Source organism: Bactrocera dorsalis, chromosome 2 (assembly GCF_023373825.1).
Source record: "Bactrocera dorsalis isolate Fly_Bdor chromosome 2, ASM2337382v1, whole genome shotgun sequence".
In the NCBI taxonomy this organism is placed as follows: Eukaryota; Metazoa; Arthropoda; class Insecta; order Diptera; family Tephritidae; genus Bactrocera; species Bactrocera dorsalis.
This window is the reverse complement of record NC_064304.1, coordinates 67,110,772-67,123,134: the sequence shown is the minus strand read 5'-3', so window position 1 is coordinate 67,123,134 and position 12,363 is coordinate 67,110,772. Positions and strand designations below refer to the sequence as shown.

The window sequence follows — 12,363 nt, the reverse complement described above, 5'->3', positions numbered from 1 at the left end:
TTTGTTTTTATTTAGCTTTATATGTTTAATTTAGTTCGCGCCCGTTTGGTTTCTTTTTTGGTTATTTTTGTTTTTCTTTTTTGATGAGAGATTCTCTGGTTTGTTCTTCTATGTGCTAAGCACTTTATTTTGCTGCCACTAACACTTTCTTTTTTGTTTCTAATTGTTGTATTTTGTATATGTATATTATTAATTTTCTAGCACTTGCTTTTATGTTCTTAGCTTGCGTTTACTTTATGTTTAAGTTTTGATCACTTTATATTTCCACCACACTTGATTTTATATTTTGAGATTCAATTATTATTTTAAACTTTCGGTCACTTTCCCATGTATATATGTATACATATATGTGTATATACAAATTTTATATTTTTTATTTATTTATTTGTTTATTTATTTATTTATTTTTTTTTTCGTAGTGGCTTTCTTTTAGGCTCGAAGGACCATGTTTCTCTGTATGTGTCACCTTTTCGAACTCACCGTGTATTTTTCACAAAATTGGAAAATATAAAGCACCGGTATAAATGAAATGAACCCAAAAGATTCTTAAACTAGTAACTCAAATGTATTTTCGTGTTTATTTTCACAGCTTATGTATGATGGTATGTGGGTACACAGTATAAACTTTTTTAATTTTTCGATATTGATATGTTTACAAAACAATTTGAAATAAAATTAACTTTTCGCCTCAAACAATATGTTCACTTCACGATGTTCGCAGAAAATCGGTAAAAAACTCGCCAAAAAGAGGAATCGATTCGATTAGGCCGATGTCGTAGCGCCAGAATGATGATTTTTTTCACGTTGTCCGTCCTTTTGTATTTTTCTTCGGCGAAAGTAGGTGATAGTGTGTGATGTCATTGCATGTGTGTTAGAGCGTGGTGGATGATGCGAGGAAAGTGATGATGAGTATGGGGAAAGTGGTGTACCAATGTTGCATATAGATGTGGTGATGGGCAGAAGGGGGAAGGCTGATACCCATTTAGCCAATATATAAAATGTGTATGTACTAAATAATTTGTTCAAATATGAAGAAAGAATAATTGAAATGTAATGTGCAAAAAATAAAAATATTGTACATATGTACATATGTCACGCGGAAGCTGCACACATTGGTACACACATAAATGTAATGCCTTTTTTCCTCTCTTTTTATTCTTTTATTATTTCTTTATTAGTTTTTTATTACCTACCTTTGCTTGAATTTTCTAAGCGATCCGGCTTGTTGCTTTATAGCCCAAGGGGTATCGCTTGAAATTTGCAAGCAACGAATGCTTGTCTTTTGTAAATTGTTTTTGGTATGGTTTCTGGTAGTGTGTTTGGAGACACGAATTGAGCATCCAAGCAGGTAGTTTAGTATTATTATGTATTATCGCTTTATACTAAATTATGTTATGATTACGTATTCATATAAGTATGTACATATGTATATTAATTGCAATTTTAGAAGAATATGCTTATATATGTATGTTTTAATTTTATATGTACATATATATTGGTTTACTTTCCGTATCTTCCGCTTTTGCTTAGGGTTTGAGCGATCCTGCTTGTAGCTTTTTTAAAGCGCAAGGGGTATCGCAAGAATTATCGCAAGTATGTTATTCTTGACTTAGGATTTTTTTTTTTTTGGAAATTATATAATGGGGTGTCTAACGACACAAGCTAAGCAAAACGCGGGTACTGTACTTTTTTGCAGTTATTATTTTTTTGTAGATATACATATATCGAACTGTTAAGAACAGTTAACGGTTTCCCGAAATACCGTCAAAATTGTTCCTTAACATACATACATATATATGTATGTGCATAAAACTGAATTTATATATTTTTATATATCAAATTATATAGGGAACGGACTCACTTTATTTTCCGCCAAGGGTTTTGGGGTCATTGCACCTCTTATGTACGTCTAGCGCTGTCCCTGTTGATTTTCTGTATTCCTCTTTGTTGTTTGTTGGTGTAGTCTCCCGCTACTATGTATAGTAGTTGTGTTTTGTGTATATGTTCTTACTCCGGGCCCATTTGCTATTTTAGTTTTAATGTTTGTATGTTTCTTAAACTTTGTACATAATTATACCGCGCCCGTATTTGATTTTATTAGGTTTTGTTTTTGTTGTTTTTGTTGTTTTGGTTTTTAGTTTATTTCCCGCTCGGTTTTGATTTTTGTAGTTTTTTTCACTGTTTCTTTATATTTTATTTCTTTTATGTATCTTTTCACGTCACTTTCTATTTTCCGTGCGATTCTGTGGTTTGTTTCTTTTTTCACTGTAAGTTTGTTCTTTAATTTGTTCACTTTAACTTTGTTTATTTTTTTTTGGCTTAGGTGCCTTTCGGAAAGGCTTGAAGGACCATTTTTTCACGTTTGGCACTAGTATACTTACGTGATATCGATACTTCTGCCAAATAAAAGAACGGATCGTTCTATCAAACACTCTTTAAAAAATATTTATTAATTTTAGTTGAACAATTGAAACTGTATATGTATATTTTTTTGTTTTCTGTGAGACCCACTGCTGAACACTGTTGACGAACTCGTTGCTTCACGTCACTGCCGTCACTTGGGGGTTTAATATATAAAAAAGGAGCGTGGAGTCCCTACGCGCGGAAGAAGTTATACTTCTTAGTGATATTCAGAAATGGATATCATTTTGTATGAAAGAAAACTAGAAAACTTAAATCCACATTTTATAAATTTATTATGCACATAAAATGAAGAATAAAGCAAAGCCTAAATGAAGGAATTTTGACTCGAAAAGTAGTTCTGTCTCTTCGTTGCGGAAGAGAATATGCAGCGTAATCATCTCTCTTTTGTAATCCATCAACACGCGTTGAAGGCCCAGTTATCGGTGAATTGACGACCGTTGATTCATCGGTAGTTATGGATGCTCCCGCAGAGATTGATGGAACAGCAGACGTTGAATCTTTTTTACGCGCTCTCTGATATTCCGCAGCTGTTTTCCTCTTCCTCGATTGACTGCCAGCTACCATTTCCAATTTCTCGCTTTCCCGCTCTGCTTTCTCGGTATTCACGATAATATTGTGCTGTTTTCCCTTCTCTTGAAACACGGGCTGCACTGTCTTTTTCCGCTGTAAAATCAATTTAAAATCATAACATTAAATTTTTACCAATCCAATTGATATTAGTTTCAAGAGCACAAGTTTAATGCATAAGGTGCATTATCACTTATTTTATTGTTTATTTAAATCACTATTCACAGTGTACTAATACTATAAATAGTACGTCAATATTATATAGAACACGAATTAATTAGTAAATAAACAGTGTCTACAGAAATGATCTTGTGAAGTCTTAACTTTTCAACGGCTAACACAGCCGTTCAACCAAAAATCACACAAAATAGTTCAGAATTTGCAGAAATTATCAATGTTACGTCAATATTACATAGAACACGATTAAATAAATAAATAATGTCTACAGAAATGATCTTTTGAACGGCTAACACATAGTATTTCAACCACAGGTCACATAAAATAGTTGATAATTCGCAGAAATGAAAGACAAACGAAAGAAAAAGAAGTATAACTTCAATAATGCACAAGCATACAAACATACAAGTTATCGCGAAGAAACGACACACCCTAATTCCCGTCGTAATAAGAGCCTACCACTCTGCACATGTCGCTAAGTCAGCACATTTTGCGTGAGAACATTGGCCAGACATCTAAGTAAACAAACACCATGCACGAGGCGCAAGGTCAGCAAAACGTCAGCAGAGGAGCTACAACGCGATGCGGGTTGGTGGCTTGAGCTAAGTTAGGAATAATTTAATGGTCACTTTATACTTGACAACTAAGCCGTGATGACGGCAAATAAAATAACTTCAAATTGAATAATACATTTGAATAATTGGCGCCCAACGTGGGGCTCGCGAGTGAAAAGTTTAATAGAAAAATATAAAGTTCTTAACTCGACTCGTGTAACTACGACAGTTGGCTCACTTAAAATCGACAACAATCAACTACTTGGACTCAGCGTGGACTTAAAGAAGAGACAACCTTTGGCCCGATCAATTAACCGGAAGAACCTGAACCTAATTTTAATCTATTCAAATCCAATGGAAGGGTAAGTGAGATGCTCGTTTCCTGGAATAAATATAGCAATAATTGTGAATAAAATAAAGGAAAGTGACAGAACAAAAATTAATGAGTGAAGGTCTGGAAGACCTTTTTAGAAATTTAAAGTTAGGAAGTCAGAAAGCAAATATGAACACGGAACAAATAACCGAGTTAATTAAGGCGGAAGTTAGAAGTGCTTTGGCAGCACAAAGGTTGGAGTTCGATAGGAAGTTAGGAGCAATCCAAAACCAGGTGACAGGCAGCAGGCCAAAGGTAGAAAAATATCTAAAGGTATCTGTAAATCCACTAGTGACATGTGACATAACGCTTGATGCTATCAAATCACTTCCAGAATTTCATGGTCACATAGGCACATATGTGTCATGGCGCGAGGCGGCGCATAACGCTTATGAACTGTTCAAAAGGTACGATGGCAGTGAACGACACTACCAAGCAGTTACCATTTTGAGGAACAAAATAAGAGGGGCTGCCGATGCGGTCCTCTCATCGTTTAGTACTGTGCTGAACTTTAATGCCATTATAGCACGTTTAGACTTTACGTACGCGGACAAACGTCCCGTATATCTTATAGAGCAGGAATTATCTACCTTAAGACAGGGTTCTAGGTCCTGTCTGGAATTCTACGATGAGGTAGAAAAGAAGCTAACGTTACTAGCTAATAAGACTATAATGTCTTACGAGAGTAGCGTGGCAGAAATTATAAACGAGAAATATAGGGCAGATGCCCTAAGAGTTTTCATTTCCGGCTTAAGGAAGCCCTTATGCGACATTCTTTTCGCCTCACGGCCGTCTGACCTTCCGTCTGCTCTTGCTTTAGCACAGGAGGTAGACTCAAACCATGAGCGGTATGCGTTCGCGGCCAATTTTGCTGCCAGGAACGTCGAGGGCAACCACATTAAAAAAAATAATAATATAATCTCAAGCCAGAACAACCATAGGACAAACACTTATGATCCACCCTCAGCTCATAAGAGCCCACACTACTATAGTAATAGGCAGTACAAACCCGGACATGCACCTCATTTTACGGAAAATCAAAGGGTAAATAACGGACGTGACAACGACAGACTAGTCAGAGCGGAACCAATGGACGTTGATCCATCCTTATCGAAATTTAAACACCAATCGTTTGACAGAGACCGAGGTGCCTATCAAGGAAACAGTAATAGAATGCAACAGGGCTATCAACAAAAACGTCCAGCAAATTCTGGACGTTACACAGGACCAAAGATCCAACGTGTTAATCATCTGGAGGAGGAAGTTGAGCTACAGAGTGAATCATTGTACGGTGCAGAAGCCGAACAAGCGGCGGATGACGTAAGTTTAGATCAACTTAATTTTTTAGGGGAAGGTCCCTCCTACCCTGGATTTCAAAGTTCCTAGGAGGGAAAGAAGTGAAACTCCTTATCGATACTGGTGCGTCGAGGAGTTATATGAAACCAACACCGGCTTTAAGGACACAACATTTCAGGGACACATTCTCTGTAAAATCTATTCACGGGGTTACTTCTATCATGGAAAAATGCTACATGAAAATATTTGGCGTAGTGGCAGAATTTTTCATCTTACCGGACTTAACATCATTTGATGGCGTGATTGGGCTCGACATACTAAACAGGGTCCATGCGAACATTGACCTTAAATCGAATACAATAAATCATGATTTTGGTGAGGAGGAAATCTTCTTCATTTCCAGTCATGACGTAAGCCATCTTAGGCTTCAAACAAATCTAGTACCAACAGACGTTAGGGAAGATTTTTCTAGAATGATCAAAAGGATGAATAGGGTTTTTGCTGACCCCAATGAGGCACTACCGTACAATACAAAGGTGATAGCAACAATTCGCACGGAGGACGAAACACCAGTTTACTCAAGATTATACCCGTACCCACTGAGTGTAGCGGATTTCGTGGACAAAGAAATCAAGGATTTGTTAGCAAATGGAGTTATCCGGCCATCAAGATCACCCTTTAACAACCCTATATGGGTGGTAAAGAAAAAGGGGGTAGACGAAAACGGACAGGCGAAGCAGAGATTAGTTATAGATTTTCGGAAACTCAATGAAAAAACTATCGGTGATAAATACCCAATTCCCGACATAACAGGAATTCTTTCCAATTTGGGTGGTAGTAAATACTTCACCACTTTGGACTTAAAATCTGGTTTCCATCAGATTAAACTATTGGAGCGTGATAGGGAAAAAACAGCTTTCTCTGTCAAGAATGGCAAGTATGAATTTTGCCGGTTACCTTTTGGATTAAAAAACGCGCCGAGCATCTTTCAACGCGCCATAGACGACGTATTAAGAGAGCATATTGGGAAAAGCTGTTTTGTCTATGTAGACGATGTTATTATTTTTTCGGAAAACAAACAGCAGCATCTGAAAGATATAGAATCAATTTTAAATGAATTATTTAGGGCCAACATGAGAGTGTCAGTTGAAAAATCCAAATTTTTTAGGACCGAGGTCGAATACCTGGGGTTCTTAGTTTCACAAGGAGGAATAAAAACGTGTCCAGACAAAGTCGACACAATACGAAGTTTCCCTGAGCCCACCACTCTAAGGGGACTCAGATCATTCCTAGGTCTAGCGGGTTATTATAGATGTTTTATAAGGGATTTCGCTAGAATATCAAAACCATTGTCGAGCATCATGAGAGGCGAATACGGTCGATCAAAAAAAATCAGAATTGATTTGACGGACGAACAGAAAAAGACCTTCGAAACAATTAAAGAAATTTTAGCGTCAGAGGATGTAACCCTGACGTATCCAGATTTTAACAAACAATTCGACCTAACTACTGACGCGTCGGCTCATGCTATAGGCGCCGTCCTCTCTCAGGAGGGCAAACCGATTACCATGATTTCTCGCACTCTGTCCGGGAGCGAGGAGCATTACGCTACCAATGAAAGGGAATTGTTAGCTATTGTATGGGCATTGAAAGCTCTTAGAAACTACCTGTACGGCGTAACAAAACTTAATGTTTATACTGACCACCAGCCGCTGACCTTTGCGGTTTCGGATAGGAATCCTAATTCGAAAATTAAAAGATGGAAAGCCTTCATAGACGAATGCAACGCAAAGCTAATCTACAAACCAGGAAAGGAAAATGTGGTGGCAGACGCTCTATCTAGGCAACATATAAATGCTTTAGATAACACGAGCATCGAGACAATTCATAGCGAGGAATCATCAACCCATACAATTGAAAGATCGGAAAAACCGGTAAATTGCTTCCGCAACCAGATTATTGTGGAGGTAGGTACAGAACCTCAAAGAAAAACTTTTATAATTTTTGGAAAAAAGACAAGGCATATCATTTCTTACCGAGAAAAAAAGGATTTATTAGAACTTTTACAGGAGGCCGTAAACACAACAGCAGTAAACGCAATACACTGCGATCTGCATGCACTTGCACAGTTTCAGCACGAACTGGTCGAAATGTTTCCAACAGTTAAATTCAGACATACGGAGAAATTCGTTAACGACATTTCGAATCCGAATGAGCAGCAGGAAATTATCGCTGCAGAACATAACAGAGCGCATCGAGCAGCGCAGGAGAACACAAAACAAATTCTAGAGGATTACTTCTTTCCAAAAATGGAGAAAAAAGTTAAACAATTTGTGGGAAATTGTCGAACTTGCTCGCGGGCGAAGTATGATCGGCACCCAAAGAAGCAGCTTATTGCTCAAACGCCCATACCAACATATTGTGGAGAAATTCTTCACATTGACATATTTTCTACCGGGTCCAAGTTCTTCTTGACGTGCATCGACAAGTTTTCAAAATTTGCGATAGTACAGTCGTTGAAATCAAGAACGATAGTAGATGTCAAACCACAGCTCCTTCAGTTACTCAACATGTTTTTCGGTACTCGAATAGTTTATTGCGACAATGAGAAGTCGCTGAATTCACACAGCATCAAAGCTACATTAAAGAATCACTTCAATATCGACATTGCGAATGCTCCACCACTACATAGTACATCAAATGGTCAGGTGGAGCGATTTCATAGCACACTAATGGAAATAGCACGATGCCTTAAACTTGACAAAAATCTTGATGATGTTGAGGAAATTGTCCTTTTAGCTACGATTGAGTATAACAGGTCCATTCACACAGTAACGGGGATGAAGCCCCTTACCGTATTTCGTTCAATTAAAGATGACAACCAAATACCATGCCGCTTAAGAAACGCACAGGAAAGAGAACTAACAACTCATAATAAGAACAGGCAGGATAGGGAGTTCCCTGTTGGAGAAAAAGTACTTGTTAAAAATAACAGGAGACTAGGCAATAAGCTTACGCCTCTTTATACTGAGGAAGAGGTGGAAAAAGACATGGGTACAACAGTTTTAATAAAAGGGAGAAGGGTCCATAAGGACAACCTTCGTTAAACTTAATCTAGAACCTAGGCGTTTCTAATGATAAACAATTAACAAAAAATTTCATATATGTTTTTAGGATTTTCATAATTTTGGCCATATCAATATCGGTAACGACAGGAAGGTTAATCGACTATACCAATGCAAGGTACATTCCGGTGGTCGGTGAGGACCTTGTAATTTGGGAAAATTCAGGACACATCAAGCATGTTACCAACTTGACACTTTACGAATTACTGAGAGACGAGACAATTAATGCCACAGACCACTTTCCTCAGTCACATATGAGGAAGTTACTAGACGCGGACATAAACCAGATAAGTCGACTGATACAAATGATAAACGCTCACCACAGACAGGCGAGAAGCCTGAATGCCCTAGGGACAGTCCTGAAATACATTGCTGGAACTCCTGATCATGACGACTTCAATAGATTAATGAGCACAGAAGAACAGCTAATTAACTCGCAGGACAGACAGTTTACCATAAACACTCAAGTACAGAAAGAAATCAATAACCTTACCATTACAGTAAATAAAATCCTGAAATTAACAAAAGAAAGAGAAATAAACACCGGTCACCTTTATGACATACTACTGGCTAGAAACAGAGCAATTATTACAGAATTAAATAACATTATAACAGCTGTCACTTTCGCCAAAATTGGGGTCTTAAGTCCCATTCTCTTAGACAGTAACGAAATAAATTTCATAACAGGAGACGAGCACTTCACTGACCTTACCGTGGCCGATGTTATGGCAGTAGCTAGAATTAAGATATTACAGTATAATAACATAATTTACTTTTTAATAAGATATCCGATTCCTATGTTTAGATGTAAGAAAATTACTATTTTACCGGTAGCTCATGGCCACCAAATCCTGCACCTAGAAGAATCCATCTTAGCCAAGTGTTATAACCATACCGTAGCCGTAAAGAACTGCAGCGACACAACACCAACGTTTTGCTTACCATCTCCGACTACATCATGCGCTCTGCAACTACTGACTCGCAACACCGCTAATTGCAGTACAACATTTAACAACCTCACACCAATTTCACCGATAAGTGACGGCCTTGTTGTCATCAATGACCAATTGGCTGTCATCGAGGAAAATAATGAGGTCCCTATTACGGTCAACGGAACATACCTCGTGGTCTTCAAAAACAACGTAAAGATTAATGGTACGACTTTTTATAACGAAAATTCTACATTGCCTCTAAAACCTGAAACTCCATGGGCTTCTACAATCAACTTGACGCAGCACACAGAAATATTAAGCGCTTCTTACCTTCACCATGTGAATCTAGAGAATGTTCAAAGGATCAATCACCTGCAGCGATCAATCCATTATGGCCACGTTACAGGTTTCTCAGCCATTGGTGTCTTATTAATCATGGCATTCACTGTTTACGTCCTTCTCAGGATAAGGAGGACCAAGAGAGAGATTATCATAGCCAGGTCCGTTGAAACTGCAATTAAAACCGCTTCTTTGAGGACCGAGGACGTTCCCCATTTAGAAGGGGAGGAGTTATCGCGAAGAAACGACACACCCTAATTCCCGTCGTAATAAGAGCCTACCACTCTGCACATGTCGCTAAGTCAGCACATTTTGCGTGAGAACATTGGCCAGACATCTAAGTAAACAAACACCATGCACGAGGCGCAAGGTCAGCAAAACGTCAGCAGAGGAGCTACAACGCGATGCGGGTTGGTGGCTTGAGCTAAGTTAGGAATAATTTAATGGTCACTTTATACTTGACAACTAAGCCGTGATGACGGCAAATAAAATAACTTCAAATTGAATAATACATTTGAATAATTTACATATGCGCGCACATGTGAATAGTCACCTCGTCATCGCGGGTCGATTTGCAAAGAAAGTAAATGAAGACGGACTACAGAAATGATCCTGAGAAGTATAGTCTTAACTTTTTAACGGCCAACACAGAGTGCATTATTTTTGTGTAAAACCTTGGAATTTATTTATTAAAATCACCACTCAGAAGTCATTTTATCCGTTGCAAGCGAGCGATTTTCGAAGAAACATCATTTCCAATATGCCACAAGACAAAATTAGAAATGAAGTTCATAAACCTCACGTTGTCAGATAAAACGATATACCTTGTCATCGCGGGTCGATTTCCAAAAAATGTAAATGAAGACTAACTACAGAAATGATGTATAGTCTTAATTTTTCAAAGGCCAACGTAGAGTATTTCAACCAAAAGTCACACAAAATAGTTGAGTTTAACTACAGAAATGATCCTTTGAAGTATAGTCTTAATTTTTCAAAGGCCAACGTAGAGTATTTCAACCAAAAGTCACACAAAATAGTTGAGAATTTGCAGAAATGAAAGACAAACGAAAGAAATTCAATAATTCACAAGCATACAAACATACATATGCGCACACATGCGAATATGTCACCAACCAAAAATTGTAACATTGTTCTACAAAAACAACAATAGCATAAGCATGGCAACATTGTGTTGTTGATAGAAAATCGGAGCTGTGCCGAAAGAAACGATCGCCGCTTCCCTTGCTATTCGTACATCTTCGCAGACAAGGTTGCGCAATATGTATCTATCGCAACCTTTTCCGAACTCGTATAAGAAGTATAACTTCAAAAAAAAAAAAAATTGCGGTGGTTGTTGCGGATAATAAACCTGAGGAAAAACTGACTATCGCGGACGACTGCCTTGCTTCACAGATGAAAACGGTAAGAGCCCAATACCGGTCGAATCAATCCCTTTTGATGGTTTGGGTGGTGAATACGAGTATTAGCTGATTACGATTCGCCTCATTGATTATCGTGTGGTTGTTGTGTTGTAGTAATGATCGGTGTTAAGTACTGTATTTGATGCGTGTGTGTGCATTGGTGTATACTGTGAACTGTTGTGTGATGAGGTGTTGTGACGTGATGTGATGTGATGTGACGTGAGGTGATGCGATGTGGGATGTTGCAGAACGTTCATAGCTCATGTGAACAATTTATATACATTTCTCTTCAGCAAGGTTTGTCATTTGACCACGGAACGATATACGAATTAATAATTTTAATATACTGAAGCTTTATATTTTATCAAAATTTTCACAGAATACCAAAAAATTTCTTTCTTGATAAAATTGCATGATATTAACACAGAATAAGGATGATAAAATATGTTTCTCCAAATTGAAATTAATCATGCTAGGGTTAATGCATTTCGAATTTCGCAAAGAAAACCACACTATTCTACAAGACGGGTAAAAGTTATGTACTCGTAATTGGTCACCGATAGGTTAGGATAGGATAGGATAGTAATAAATGCTCTCGTTATTCGATAGGTTGCTTTTATGCTAGCTTCGAGAAAAAGTAACTATTTTTCCTCTTTCATTACACGTCGGGGTGTTTAGCTTAAGTATTTGCTCCCTGTCATTGCGCTTTTTGCGCAGATGCTAATAATATTTTCTTGCTCTATTTTGCCAACTATTTTTAAAAATTATCCCTAGCCATCTGATAATGAAAATAGTTTATTTGGCTATTGTGAATGGTTATCAATGAGTACATCAGTTACCTCACTCCTTGCTATGGATTATTTGTTGGGTTATTCATTGGTTACCTATCGTATTGGTTACCTTTTCCCTTATAAATAAAACTATTGAATTTATTATTTTATTTTATTTTATTTTTTTTGAAGTTTACATGCTAATACATTCCAATTATGTGTTTCCTTTCTACTTTTACACATTTTTAGTAATTATTTATATATTATACAATGGCTGTAAAATATGTCAGACCAAAACCCATGTTTATCCTCGTGCAATGACACGTAAAAAAAAATGATTGCAACCCTGTGCTACCTGTCATTTTATTTAAATATATATTTTTAC

General features: G+C 37.4%; 2 pseudogenes; both read right to left on the bottom strand.

Moving 5' to 3' along the window:
• Positions 1-10,319: 10,319 nt before the first annotated feature.
• LOC125776898 (small nucleolar RNA U3) lies at positions 10,320-10,416 on the bottom strand (annotated as a pseudogene).
• A 68-nt stretch (positions 10,417-10,484) lies between these two features.
• On the bottom strand, positions 10,485-10,772 carry LOC125776974 (small nucleolar RNA U3; annotated as a pseudogene).
• Positions 10,773-12,363: the final 1,591 nt, after the last annotated feature.